The sequence below is a fragment of the Vulpes lagopus genome, chromosome 3, assembly GCF_018345385.1.
Source record: "Vulpes lagopus strain Blue_001 chromosome 3, ASM1834538v1, whole genome shotgun sequence".
Lineage (NCBI taxonomy): Eukaryota > Metazoa > Chordata > Mammalia > Carnivora > Canidae > Vulpes > Vulpes lagopus.
In genome coordinates, this window is record NC_054826.1 from 37,840,122 (window position 1) to 37,852,924 (window position 12,803).

At 49.1% G+C, this 12,803-nt stretch overlaps 1 long non-coding RNA gene across 1 annotated transcript; it reads left to right on the top strand.

Annotated features, from left to right (window-relative positions):
* Nucleotides 1–849: 849 nt before the first annotated feature.
* LOC121487629 lies at nt 850–5,132 on the top strand. The gene is made up of 2 exons (XR_005986881.1): nt 850–1,131; nt 2,718–5,132. It is a non-coding gene; the product is annotated as an uncharacterized LOC121487629 (long non-coding RNA).
* The last annotated feature ends 7,671 nt before the right edge of the window (nt 5,133–12,803 follow it).

The following is a 12,803-nucleotide window of genomic DNA, read 5'->3' on the forward strand; positions in this document are numbered from 1 at the left end:
GCACCGTGCTATACAGCCTCCTCATCAAAATGCAGAGCACATAAGGACAATCGTGCCATAAATGGGAATGGAAGACACATACTGTGGGGGCAAGAATTTAAGTCCCTGATGCCTGGTTCAATGTTGTGGCAAGCATGGGAGTAGAATCCAGCAGTTATGAGCATCCTGTGACATTGAAAAGCTCCTGATTATACCCACCTCCTCTTGGCCTTTGTACATCTGGAAGCTTCTACAGATGGTTCTGCACAGCCAGGTGCAGGACCCACCACAGAAGCAAGCTCTCATAATCTTTATTATTTTTTTAAAGATTTATTTATTCATTCATTCATTCATTCATTCATTCGTTCGTTCATGAGAGACACAGAGTGAGGCAGAGACATAGGCAGAGGGAGAAGTAGGCTCCCTGCAGGGAGCCCGATGTGGGACTGGGTTCCAGGACCCCAGGATCACACCCTGAGCCAAAGACAGATGCTCCACCACCCCAGGCGTCCCAGATCTTATTTTCTTTAAAGGGACAACAGCCTGAATCTCCTCAGCAACTACTTTGAGGTCCAAGACAAACAGACATAAATGCTGCTGAAAATCAGGAGGCAAATAAGTGGGTGAAGTACCTCCCAGGTGCCCACATCCTCCTTTTGCAAAAGCCATCATCTCTGTCCCTGCAGAGTCCTCTCATTCCCCTCCCCACCGCAGGCCCCTGTGTCCCCTCAGTGAGTAGCTAGGAAGCAGCTTGGAGCAAGCAGGATCTCACAGGTGACAGCACAGGCAAGGGTGGAAGATCCAGGCCAGAGCACAAGACGTGGAGTCTGAGCCTGCCCAGCTGGGAGGTAGTAGAGATGGTCACAAGAACCCTGCCCTTCGACCTAGAGTTCTGCCTCTAAGAACTTATCACACAGATAATCTTACACAACTGCATAAAGACTTCAGGACAAGGTTATTCACTGTCATGTGGATTACGATTAGCAGAAGATTGGGAGAAAAAGCAAGTGGCCAATTTGATTAAACAAATGATGGTGCATTTGAACAATGGAATGCTCTGTGCTCGTACAAGGAATGAGACCCTGTACAAATAGGCTGATCTCCAAGATAAATTGTTAAGTGAAAAATGCAAGGTACAGGACGGTGTGCCAGGTATGCTCACATTTCAGGTGGGGGAGAGATTTTTTTTTTTTGGGGGGGAGAGATGTTTTTTATGTATATTTATAGCATCTTTATATATCTTCATCTTCATCTATTCTATATGAATAGCATCTTTTGCTATTCAAATCTATTTGGTTTCTGAATTCAGATAATGAGGGTTCCGATAGCAGGAGATGCTGCATTATTGGAATCTTTTGACTCCTGCGTTTCATTTCAGATAACAAATAGCAGGAGTTTGAGAGCAAATAGCTTATCTGAGAGGCTATCTGAATCCATTTGATTCTTTTTTTTTTTTGAATCCATTTGATTCTTGAGTTGGAATAGCGTTTGGATAAGCAGAGTACCTAGTATGGATATCTGTATAGGTGTAACTCTCATGTCCATATATGTGTGGACTCTCTCTGGGAAGACACACAGGAAGTGGATTAGTGGTTGCCACCAGGGAGGGTAATTCAGCCCTGGGGGAATGAGGTGGAAGGGAACTTATTTTTCAGTTTACATATATGTTGTGATGGTTTTAAAAGATGGCCCCCACATTCTTTGAGAGGTGGGTTCTGTGTCCCCTCCCATTCAATCTCAGGGGATTTATACCTGCTGAGACCAATAAAGAATGGTGGAAGTGCCACTCTGTGACATCGAAGGTCATTCAGCTACATCTGCTTCTCTTTGATTCCCTCCTCTGGGATACACTCAGCCCCCAGCTACCCATGTTGGGAGAAGCCCAACCCACATGGAGAGGTCCCCCATGGGCACTGTGGTCCACAGCCCCATCTGAGCTCTCGCTGAAAGCTAACATCAAGTGTCAGCTATGTAAGAAAGCCATCTGAGATGTTCAGCTCCAGTCGAGCATTCAAATGACTGCAATCCCCTTTCTGCCACTATGTGACCACAAAGCCACAATGCCAGACACCCCAGATAAAAACCACCCATCTGAACCAAGGCACACACAGACCTGCCAAAGACAGTACTACAATATTGTTCTAGGTCACTAAGCATGGGGGTGGTTCGTGTGGGGGAAGTGATATTAAAAGTAGCATGTATATATTACCATACATCTTACTATTCAAAAGTAAGAGCATCTTCTTTGTAAACACACAAAGGACATGCTAAATTTTTATTCCTCACGGGGAACTGCCATTGTCTCCATGGTCAGTTGAGAAAACTAAGAAGCCCATAGGTTCTTGGGTTACTTGTCTAAGATGACACAGCTCATAAGAGGGCAGCCCTGGGACATGAAACCAAGGGACCTACCAGCGCCAGGGTGTTCATCCCTGGGACGCTGCTCCCATCCCTTGCCCCCGGTGGGCCTCAGTTTCCTCAGGGAGGGGTTCCAGATAGGCAAGGGGTCGAAAAGCCCAAGCCCACTCCAAACCTGGGAGGTAACACAAAGGGCGTGGTGGGCTCTATTGGCAGCTGCCTCTACTCAGCTCTGGGAAAGCCAGCCCAAAGTTGTCAGATCTTTGAATTTTTTAAGGGAAACTAGAAATCAGATTTTTATGTGCAATCTATTCCTGTTTCAATGTTGGCAACTAACTCTTTTCTTTTCTTCTTCTTCTTCTTTTTTTTAAACTGTGCAGTCGGAAAAGCAAAACAAAAACAAAAGCCTGCCGATTTGCCTCTCTGGACTAGAAGATCTCCAAGGAATTTTCAGCTCAGACATCTTGACTTTCAGCAGAACCTCTCTGGGGAGGGAGCGCAAAGCCCAATCCCAAGTGGCTGCCATCTGAGAAAGGACTGGGAGTGGTGGAGGTGCAGATGCCCCAGCCTCTCTGGCCCTCCCTGCGAGGGTGAGGAAGCAGGGGGTGCTGGGAAGCCAAGCCACGGGGCGCCTGGAGCAGTGTGGGTGGGCAGCTGAGCCTGCCTGAATACCCCCCATAAACTGCCTGCCCTCCAGAGCTGTCTGTCTGCTCCCTGGGCACCAGGGGAGACTGAATTTCAGTTGCAAGGGGAAACCGCTCGGGCCCCACACCAGCCTTCCCCCCCTTCTGCTCCCCCCTCTGCTTTTCTAATGGGAACCCTGCCCCTGCCTCTGTCCCCAGTCAACCCTCCTCAGCAGAGCAGGATTAATCCAGACCTTGGCTGTGTCTCTGGGCCTCCCCCACCCCCGCTCCGCGTCTTCCACTCCCTTCCCATCCCGGCCTGAGGCCCATTCCATCTTCAGCTGACTTGTCTTCCTCAGATGCAGAGCCTGGCAGAGCACAGCAGTGTGATTGATGAGCTAAGAAGCTCGGGCTGGCGGGTGGTGGGCAGCCAGGCAGACAGGGCTCTCACCGGATAGCAAGCTTCCTGTAGGTGGGGGGGGGGGGAGCCCATCCCCCCCAGGATGCTACCTGGGGTTCCCCATTGCCCAGGCTGACATGGCAACCACTTTAGGCAGAGCAGAGAACCACAAGGGCCACTGGATACAGAACGGCTCCCACACGGATCCCTCAGCCATTGAGAGCGCTCCCTTCTTTCCTCACTTCAAAATAGAGACCCACGTAGTTAAAGGCGGTGAGCTCCTAAAAGCTGGGTATGTCTTCCATTCAAGCATGCCACTCCATCCAGGTGTTTGCCATTTGCTCATTCTTTCATTCATTTATTCTCACAACATAAGGGTTTGCTATGGGGATCAGCACATCACTGTAATTGCTAGTGTGGTCTTGGGGGGCAGGCTGGCTTGCAGCCAGGCTCCAGGATATCCTAGCTGTGTAGCCTTGGGCAGGTCACTTTGCCTCTCTAGGCTGCAACTCCTCTCTCAGGGCTGCCACTGTGAGATTTGGTGAGATCCTATATGCAAAATGCTTAGAACAGAGCCTGGCATATAAAAGAGATAAATATATTATTTCATTCATTCAACACCCCAAAACTGAAGGTCTCTGATGTGCCAGGTTCTGGGGTGACAGCTGTGAATGAGGCAGATGAGTTCTCAGCTTTCACAGTGTTTACCTTTGAGAGTGAGAAGACTGACAATAAATAACTGAACCAATAAACAAGGAGAAAGCAGTACTTGTAAAGATCCTGAGGCAGGAATGAACCTTGGAATAGGCAAGCAACAGGGGAGAGAGAGAGAGAGAGAGAATGTGAGCAGGATGTTTAAAAAAGCAAAGGGGAGAGTGTAGGACAGGAGCTTGGACCCAGGCAAGACCAGATCAGCAAGGACTTGAAGGCCGGGATAAAGATTTTATTTTAAGCACAGTGGGAAGTGACTGTGCTTTTGTTTTTGTTTTGCTTTTCAACCTGCCCAGTTGAAGAAGAAGAAGAAGAAAAGAAGAAAAGAAGAAAAGAAGAGAAAAAAAAAAAAAAAGAAGAAAAGAAGAAGAAGAAGAAGAAGAAGAAGGAGAAGGAGAAGGAGAAGGAGAAGGAGAAGAAAAATTACTTGCCAACATTTTAAGATGGGGGGAGTAGAAGGGAGGACAGCACAGCAGCTCCATGGTGGCTTAGGCCAGGGCCCTGGCCATGGCAGATCTGGGATGGTGCAAGAAATAGAGGGGACAAGTCTTTTTCTGGATACCCAGGAGGAGAGAAATTGAAATCAAGGTGTCTGCAATGATTCCTGGGTATTTTGTTTGAGCTGCTGTTTGAAAGGTAGCAACAGAAATGGGGCCAAATGGGGACGCCTGGCTGGCTCAGCGGTTGAGTGTCTGCCTGCGGCCCAGGACACGATCCCGGAGACCCAGGATGGAGTCCCACATATGGCTCCCTGCATGGAGCCTGCTTCTCCCTCTGCCTGTGTCTCTGCCTCTCTCTCTCTCTCTCTCTGTCTCTCATGAATAAATAAATAAAATCTTAAAAAAACAAAAAACAAAATGGGGCTAAATGGAGAGACGGTGTTTGGCAGCTCTACGGATGAGAAGTAGTTTGCTTTATGCAGTGAGTCAAGAATCAAGGGTACAGGAGTCCCTGGCTGGCTCAGTAGGTGGAGCATACAACTCTTGATCTCAGGGTTGTAAGTTAGAGCCCCATGTTGGGTGTAGATTACCTACAAAAATAAAATTAAATCTTAATAAAAAGTGTGTGTGTGTGTGTGGGGGGGGTGACGCCTGGGTGGCTCAGTCTATTAAGCATCTGACTCTTAGCTTTGGCTCAGATCATGATCTCACAGTGGTGAGATTGAGCCCTTCCTCAGGCTCTGTGGTTAGCAAGGAGTCTACTTGAGATTCTCTCTCTCCCTCTCCCTCCACCCCATCCCCTGCTCTTTTTCTCAAAATAAATAAATAAAATCTTAATAATAATAAAAAAAAGAATAAAGGGTACAATGCTTACATGAAGTGGTCTCTGTCCTTAGGATTTGTGGTCTATTTGGTTGGGGGCAGGGGGGTCAGAGAAATGAGCAGGAAGTGTGCTGTGATCCAGGGTGATGCGTGCTGTGATAGGGAAAGAAAGGGGAAGCATGAGCACCTATCCAAACGTGGGGGAGGAGTCCTGGCTTCCCCACAAAGGACCCCCAAGCTGATCTGCTCCACCCAGGCCCTCTCTCCAGCCTCCTGCTTGGCCTCCTCCCTTCCAATACTCCAGCACACTGGCCTGCCCACTCTCCTGACAAGCCATTTGCTTTCCTGCCTCTGAGTTGTGTGCATGCTGTTGCCTCTTCCAAGAGTGCCCCCACCTCACCTTCTATCTCAGCTCTGTTTCTGTCCCTCTTGTGTGCATTGTGACTTAAATTATTGTATTTTATTTTTTTATGAAAGTGTTTAATTGGCTGTTATCTCCCCTAAGAATCCATAAGCTCCCAGGGGGCAGAGACAGTGTGTCTTGTTCACTCCTAGATCCCAAATCCTTGGCACAGCCAGGCATATGGTAAGTGCTCTAGAAATAGAGGAGGAAGGAAGGAAGGAAGGAAGGAAGGAAGGAAGGAAGGAAGGAAGGAAGGAAGGAAGGAAGGAATGGAAGGAAGGAAAGAAGAAAGACAGGCAAGCCCAGAAAAATAAATAGAGTTAGACAGACAAAGAGCAAGGGGAAGTAAGACTATTCCAGGCATAGGGAATGGCCTGTACAAAGGCCAGGAGGTGAGAGAACATGGTATCATCAGGAAACTTAAAGAAATGGAAGATCTGCAGCTCTCTGTACTTGCTTTGTGCCCTCAGCCTGGCAGACAGGAGGTCCTCAGTAAGCATGGAGGCCTCTCTGCACTCTTCCATTTGCAAATAGAAAAGCTGTAGCAGAACAGCACAGAGCCTGCTCCTGGGGTAGGACCGTGCCTCATTGGCACACCTTTGCACCCTGACCACAATGCCCGGCATAGACTGGCACATTGTTAGGTGCTCAATAGTTTGTGGATGTTCATTGATGCTGGAAGCACATACTCCCCTCGGCTGTGAAAGTGACAGGATCGGATAATTCCAGAATGTTAGCTCCAGCAAAGCCATTACAGCTCAATCTGCACAGGTCACAAATGAAGAAACTGAGGCCCAGAGAGAGGAACGAATTTGTGCAAGCTCGCACAGCACCTCAGTGGCAGGGCTGGGATGAGAGTCCAGATGATCTGACTGTTGGTTCAGAGCCTTCCTCATCCTGTCCCCACCTCTATCAGGCCACTCCTTCCCTCTTCAGCCTCTGCCTTTCAAGATGTCAGAAACCAGCAGATTGGAGCCAACAGGAAATCCCTGAGTGCCTTTTACCAGGGTGAAGGCATTATGTTACAGGGAGGGCAGATGGGGCGACCCATTAGTGAGCTAACACTGAGTTCCTGTTGGTTCCATTAATGCCTCAGATTAACCCCTTAGCACCCAGTGGAAGCAGAAGTACAGGGACTCCAGAGGGGATGAGTCACAGAGTAAGCCAGCTTTGAAGAGGCTGAGGGAGGAGAGATGGAGGGACTGGAAAGCAGTTTTCCTCTTTCCTTGGAAAATGGTTTTCCTTAGAGAGGGTGCCAGGGAGTGTCAGGGAAGGCAAAGAGCAGGCAAGACACAGATTTACAGCACTTCAGAGCTCAAGGGAGCCAGGTGAGCTGCCCCTTTGTACAGATGTGAAAACTGAACAGTAGAAAGAGTTTGTCTCTAAGTCACTTATGGAGAACCCACGGGTCCTGCCCACCACACCCCTTTACAGGACTCAAATGTGCTACATTTGTAGCTTTGGCTAAAAATACAGCCACCCATTATTGGCATCATGCTAACTGCTTTACATTGTCTTATTTTATTCTCACAGCAACCCTGGGAAGTAGGTACTATGACCCCAATTTATATGGCAAAACAGAGACTCAGATCGGTTATGTAATCTGCCCAAAGTCACACAGCTAATACATGGAAGAATCAATATTTGGACCCAGGCAGCCTGATCATCGAATCCTTGTCTTTGTCATTCTGTCATCCTGCTGAGCAGCCAACAGGCAGAGCCACCATCTAATAAACAGGGACGCCTGGGTGGCTCAGCGGTTGAGCGTCTGCCTTTGGCTCAGGGCGTGATCCTGGTCCCGGGATTGGGTCCGTGTGGGGCTCCCTGCGAGGAGCCTGCTTCTCTCTGCCTGTGTCTTTGCCTCTCTCTCTCTGTATCTCTCATGAATAAATAAATAAAGTCTTAAAAAAAAAAAAAAAACACTGTCTGCAGAGCCCTTCCCACCCGTCATGCCTTTTACTTTAACCACCTGGGGATGACACTGTCATCCTATCTTCCAGGTGGAAAACCTCAGGCACAGTGAAGCCAAGGAGCCTGCCTAATGTCACCCATACAAATACTATCAGAAGCAGGATACAAATCCATTTATCTGCCTCCAAACCAAGGCTCTGGGCCACTCCACTACTTGAGTATGACAACCCCATCCTAGGACAACTGTGTAAATGTGCCTACCTCTCTGCTTGGTATCTAAATTGATCCTTCTGGGGTACCGGGGTGGCTCAGTAGGTTAAGCATCTGCCTTCAGCTCAGGTCATGATCCCAGGGTCCTGGGATCCAGCCCCACGTTGGGTCCCCTGCTCAGCAGGGAGCCTGCTTCTCCCTCTCCCTCTGCCTGCCACTCCTCTACTAGTGTGTGTGCATGACTTATCAACTGAATAAATAAAATCTTTAAAAATTAAAACAGATAGATAAAAACAAACAGATCCTCCTACTTGTTCATCTATTCATTCACTCATTCAACAAATATAATATTGAGTACCTGCTCTGTCTGCCAGGCCTTTGTTTCCAAGACCATTAGAATCCCAGCACTTCTGCAGCTTACATTCACACATTGGGGGACAGGACAGACAGACCAGCAATTCCACTAGGGGAGGGATGAGCATTGGATGTCACAGCATCATCTAGTCCAGGGGACAAAGAGGGCAAGCTGAGTCTTCTGGTCCAACCAATTAAGCAATTCTTCAGACAAAGAGAGGAACTGGGGCCAGCCCAGCAGAGGCCCAGCAGTCAGCCACAGCTGCCACCAGAGCTTCCACTCCAGGAGGATAGGAGGAGCAAGGTAGAAATGGAGATTCAACAGGCTACTGGAACATGGATTTCATCCTCAGGACATTGGGGAATTGTTGCAGGATATTACACATTTAGAAAGCTCAAGATCTAGAGGATGGGCGCGGTGGCCTGGGGGCAAATGCCTGGAGGTTTGCTTGGTGGGATTGCCAAAGATAAGGAGGGCTCTGGTGCTGGATTAGATCTGTGAGGCCTGTTTCTGGGTGGGATGACCTGCAAATGGAGGCATGGGGGTGGTGGTGAGGAACCCTGGAAGAGAAGTGCCAGGGAGAGTCAAATTCTTCAGACCTGTTGAGTGTAAGATGCATCCAGTTGGCTCTGTGCAGAGTCTGGCTGGAATTTCTGGCCTGGATTTCGGGTCTTCCCAGTCTTAAGGTTTAGCAGAGGACTGACTCCAGACTTTCCTACCATGTTCCTCAATTTCCTCATCTGTAAAAGGGGTAATAACATTATGTCATAGAGTTGTGAAGATTAAACGGATATCAAATATACAACTAATGTATAAACACCTCCCAGGCACATGGGGATTGCTGAATAAAGGTTAATTGAATAAAATATATGATCGGATGGTTCTTTGGGCTGTGGCTGCTAGGAGTTATTTGGGAAAAAGGAGTTGATTAAAAATCCAAGGAACTTTTCTTGTCCCACTTCACTATTCAGGGCTGGGTTGGAGGGTCAGGGGGAAGTATAGTAATGCAAATGTTAACCTGATCTAGTCAGTATTTGCTGAGAGCCTATCTCCCAGCAGTCAGATACAGGAGGGAAAGAAGACAGCCAACTTGACATATCAGGTCAGGAAACAGACACCAAGTACACTAGGTGGTAAGTGTCATCAGGGAAATGTGAGAGAGGCTGGGGCTCCTGCACAGGGAGGGGGCTGAGCTTTGGCTTTGTAGGGGCATAGAGCTGGGGAAGGTTGCTGCTGAGCAAAGGCGCTAAGGCTCCAGGGATTTGATATCACTTATCCTGTGTGCCAGGCAGTGTGCAAGTGCAGAGCGCATACCAGAGGGCAATACAGACACAATTTCCTGCCCTTGTCAACAGTGCAACCTCTGGTCCCTAAGGAGACCTCATGATAATGAGAAGTGCCTCCTCTTGGCACCCAGAAGGTGTCATTGAACCAAATGTGGCAGGTGAGGGAATGAGCTTCCCAAGCAGAGGAGACCACTAGCCAATGGCCCTGTGTGGGGAACGAGCATGTGGAAGGAACAGGGAGAAAGAAGGCCCATGTGGCTGAGTGGGCTAGCAGGAGATGAGCCAGAGAGGGGCTGTGGTCTGAATGTGGTGGTGGCCTCTCAAAATTCTTATGTTGAAATCCTAATCCCCAAAGTACTGGTATTAGGAGGTGGGGCCTTTGGGAAATGCTTAGGTCACGGGGCAGAGCCTTCACACATGGCACTAGTGGCCTAATAAAGGGGGCTCCAGAGAGATTCCTGGCCTCCTTCTGCCATGTGAAGACACAGAGACAGGTCTGTGACCCTGGAAAAGGGCCCTCACCTGACCATGCTAGCTCCCTGATTTTGGACTTTCAGCCTCCAGAACCGTGAGAAATAAATTTCTGTTGTTGGTAAGCCACCCAGTTTGCAGTATTTTTTTACAGCAGCCCTAACCCACTCTGATGAGAGGTCAAGGGCCCAGGTCATTAGGCCTTGTGGGCTTCTGTAGGGACTGTCACTGGGAGGGAAGTGGGAGTTCAAGCAGTCACGACTTCACCTTGACAGGTCACTCTAGCTGCTGTGTAAATATACCACAGGGCCTCAAGGGAAGAAGCAGAGAGATCGGGATGTCTGGGTGGCTCAGCGGTTGAGCCTCTGCCTTGGGCTCAGGGTGTGATCCTGGGGTCCTGGGATGGAGTCCTGCCTCGGGCTCCCCACAGGGAGCCTGCTTCTCCCTCTGGCTATGTCTCTGCCTGCCTCTCTCTCTCTCTCTCTCTCTCTCTCTGTCATGAATAAATAAATAAAACCTTTAAAAAAAAAGGCAGAGATATCACTGATAAGGATATTGTGATAATTTAGGGGGTGAGAGTTCAGACTTTGGGGACAAGGATTCATTTGGAGTTGACAAGAACTCCTGAGAGGCTGGCTGTGGCCACAGAAGGGAGGAGAGGAATCAAAGATGATACCTTGTTTGGACTTAAGCACCTGTGGTATGAATGCCATTCATTGCAGTGGGGAAGATAGGAGTGGAGGTGGTGGGGTGGGGAGGGTGTGAGGCTCATGATGGGGCACAGGACTGGGGACATGGGGAAAAAATCCTATGAACACAAAAATAGCAGCATCACTAAGATGAATACATGCTAGCTTTGAGAGGACTGCTAGACACCCACGTGGAGGTGTCAAGTTAGTGGCTGGACCCCAGAGAAGTTGGAACTGAAGAAACAAATGTGGGTATTATAGCCTCTCGGTACTATTTATTTAATTAATTTATTTTTTAAAATGCAGGGAGCCTGATGTGGGACTCGATCCTGGGACTCCAGGATTACTCCTTGAGCTGAAGGCAGACGCGCAACCACTGAGCTACCCAGGTGTCCCAGGGCAGGGCATTCTGATGCCAACTAGATGAGGAACATGTTAAGGAGCCTGAGGAGGGTCAGTCAGTGAAGTATAAGGAAAACCAAGACATTTCTTTGGGAGAATAAAAGCTTTTCAAGAAAGCATGCCACGCAAGAGGAAGTACTACACGCGAAACCAAACTAGTGGTGAGTGTGGTAGAGGGAACTGGGTGTCTGGGGATGGCACTGGAAGGAAGGGAGAAGGTGGCTCACAGAGACAATGGGTTGCAGGCCTGGATGAAGTTGAATACATGCTGGAGGGAAGAGAAGGAAAAAGGAGGAAGAGGAGGTGGCAGTTGAAGGGAACAAGGACCCCTAAAATTGTGATGCTGGCAATAGGAGTTAAGGATACCACCGGTGGGAGGATGTGGCTGAGGGGGGCAGAGGGTAACAGGAATAAGGGAGGTGTCTGACCAGTGAGAGTCACTTTTAAGAAGCCTGCAGGAGAGATGCCTGGGTGGCTCAGTGGTTGAGCGTCTGCCTTTGGCTCATGGTCTCAGGGCCCTGGGATCAAGTTCCGCATGGGGTTCCCCACGGGAAGCCTACTTCTCCCTCTGCCTGTGTCTCTGCCTCTCTCTGTGTGTCTCTCATGAGTAAATTAAAAAACAACAAAAAAAGGAAGCCTGCAGGAGAGGGTGCCTGGGTGGCTCAGCAGGTTAAGCGTCGGCCTTTAGTTCTGGTCATGATCCTGGAATCCTGGGATGAAGCCCTGCTGATGTCAGGCTCCCTGCTCAGCCAGGAGTTTGCTTCTCCCTCTCTCTGTCCCTCCCCCTGCTCATGTGCTCACTCTCTCACTCTCTCAAAATAAATGAATAAAATCTTAAAGAAAAAGCTTGCAGGAGAGAGTAATGTAGGGGTCAAAGGCAGGCTATCCCAAGATGGGCCACTTCGGCATATCGGTGATTTTAAATCAAAGTTAACTGAAGAGACAGCCTGTGTAAGGACACCCAGACACTCCTTTTTCCCTCTGAAAGCAGGAAATAAATCTCCCACATGAAAGTCCCCCTCCCTGTACCAGGAGGTAGAGAGACCTCCTTAATCAGAGACTGAAAATTCAGAGCCCAGAAGACTGTATGAGCAACTGTTAACTTTTCACTAATTTACCACTCCAGCCCAAATTCTTCTGTTTAGCATTCCTTACAGACCGAATGTTCCCAAAGTTAAATTTTCTTTGTCCTGTCTATCCGCACAGATTTATCGCCTCTTTGTCTTAAAAAGCATAAAAATTGCCTCCGTTGGGTCATTTCTTTGAGTCCCAATTTCACTATTGGGCCTCTATGCACATGGTAATAAAACTGTAGTGTTTTTTTTTCTCCTGCTAATCTGTCCCATGTAAATTGAATTCTTAACCCACCTTTTAGACCTTGAACGTTTCCTTCCCTAGAGTAACAAGTGGGGTTGTAGGCTGTCTAGACTGGCGGCAGGAAGTCCGCAGGAAGAAGTGACTTCGGAAGGAGAAGGGAAGAGAAACGGGCTGCCAGGGCCCCTAAGGAGCGCGCAGGTGGCCTTACCCCGCCCCCTCCCCACAGGTGTGCGTGCGGCAATCAGCAGGCCTCCCTTGAAGGGGGGGAAGGATGGGGTCGGGGTGGGGCGGCTGCTCAGTACCCGGGCTCCTGAGGGCCCCGGGCAGGGTGGTCGCCGAAGGGGGGGAGTCTGGGTGGGAGGGGTAGTTGTGCAGGGGCTGGGGGCAGCCGGGCGGCCCCGGCCTGAAGGATCTCGCGGTCCCACA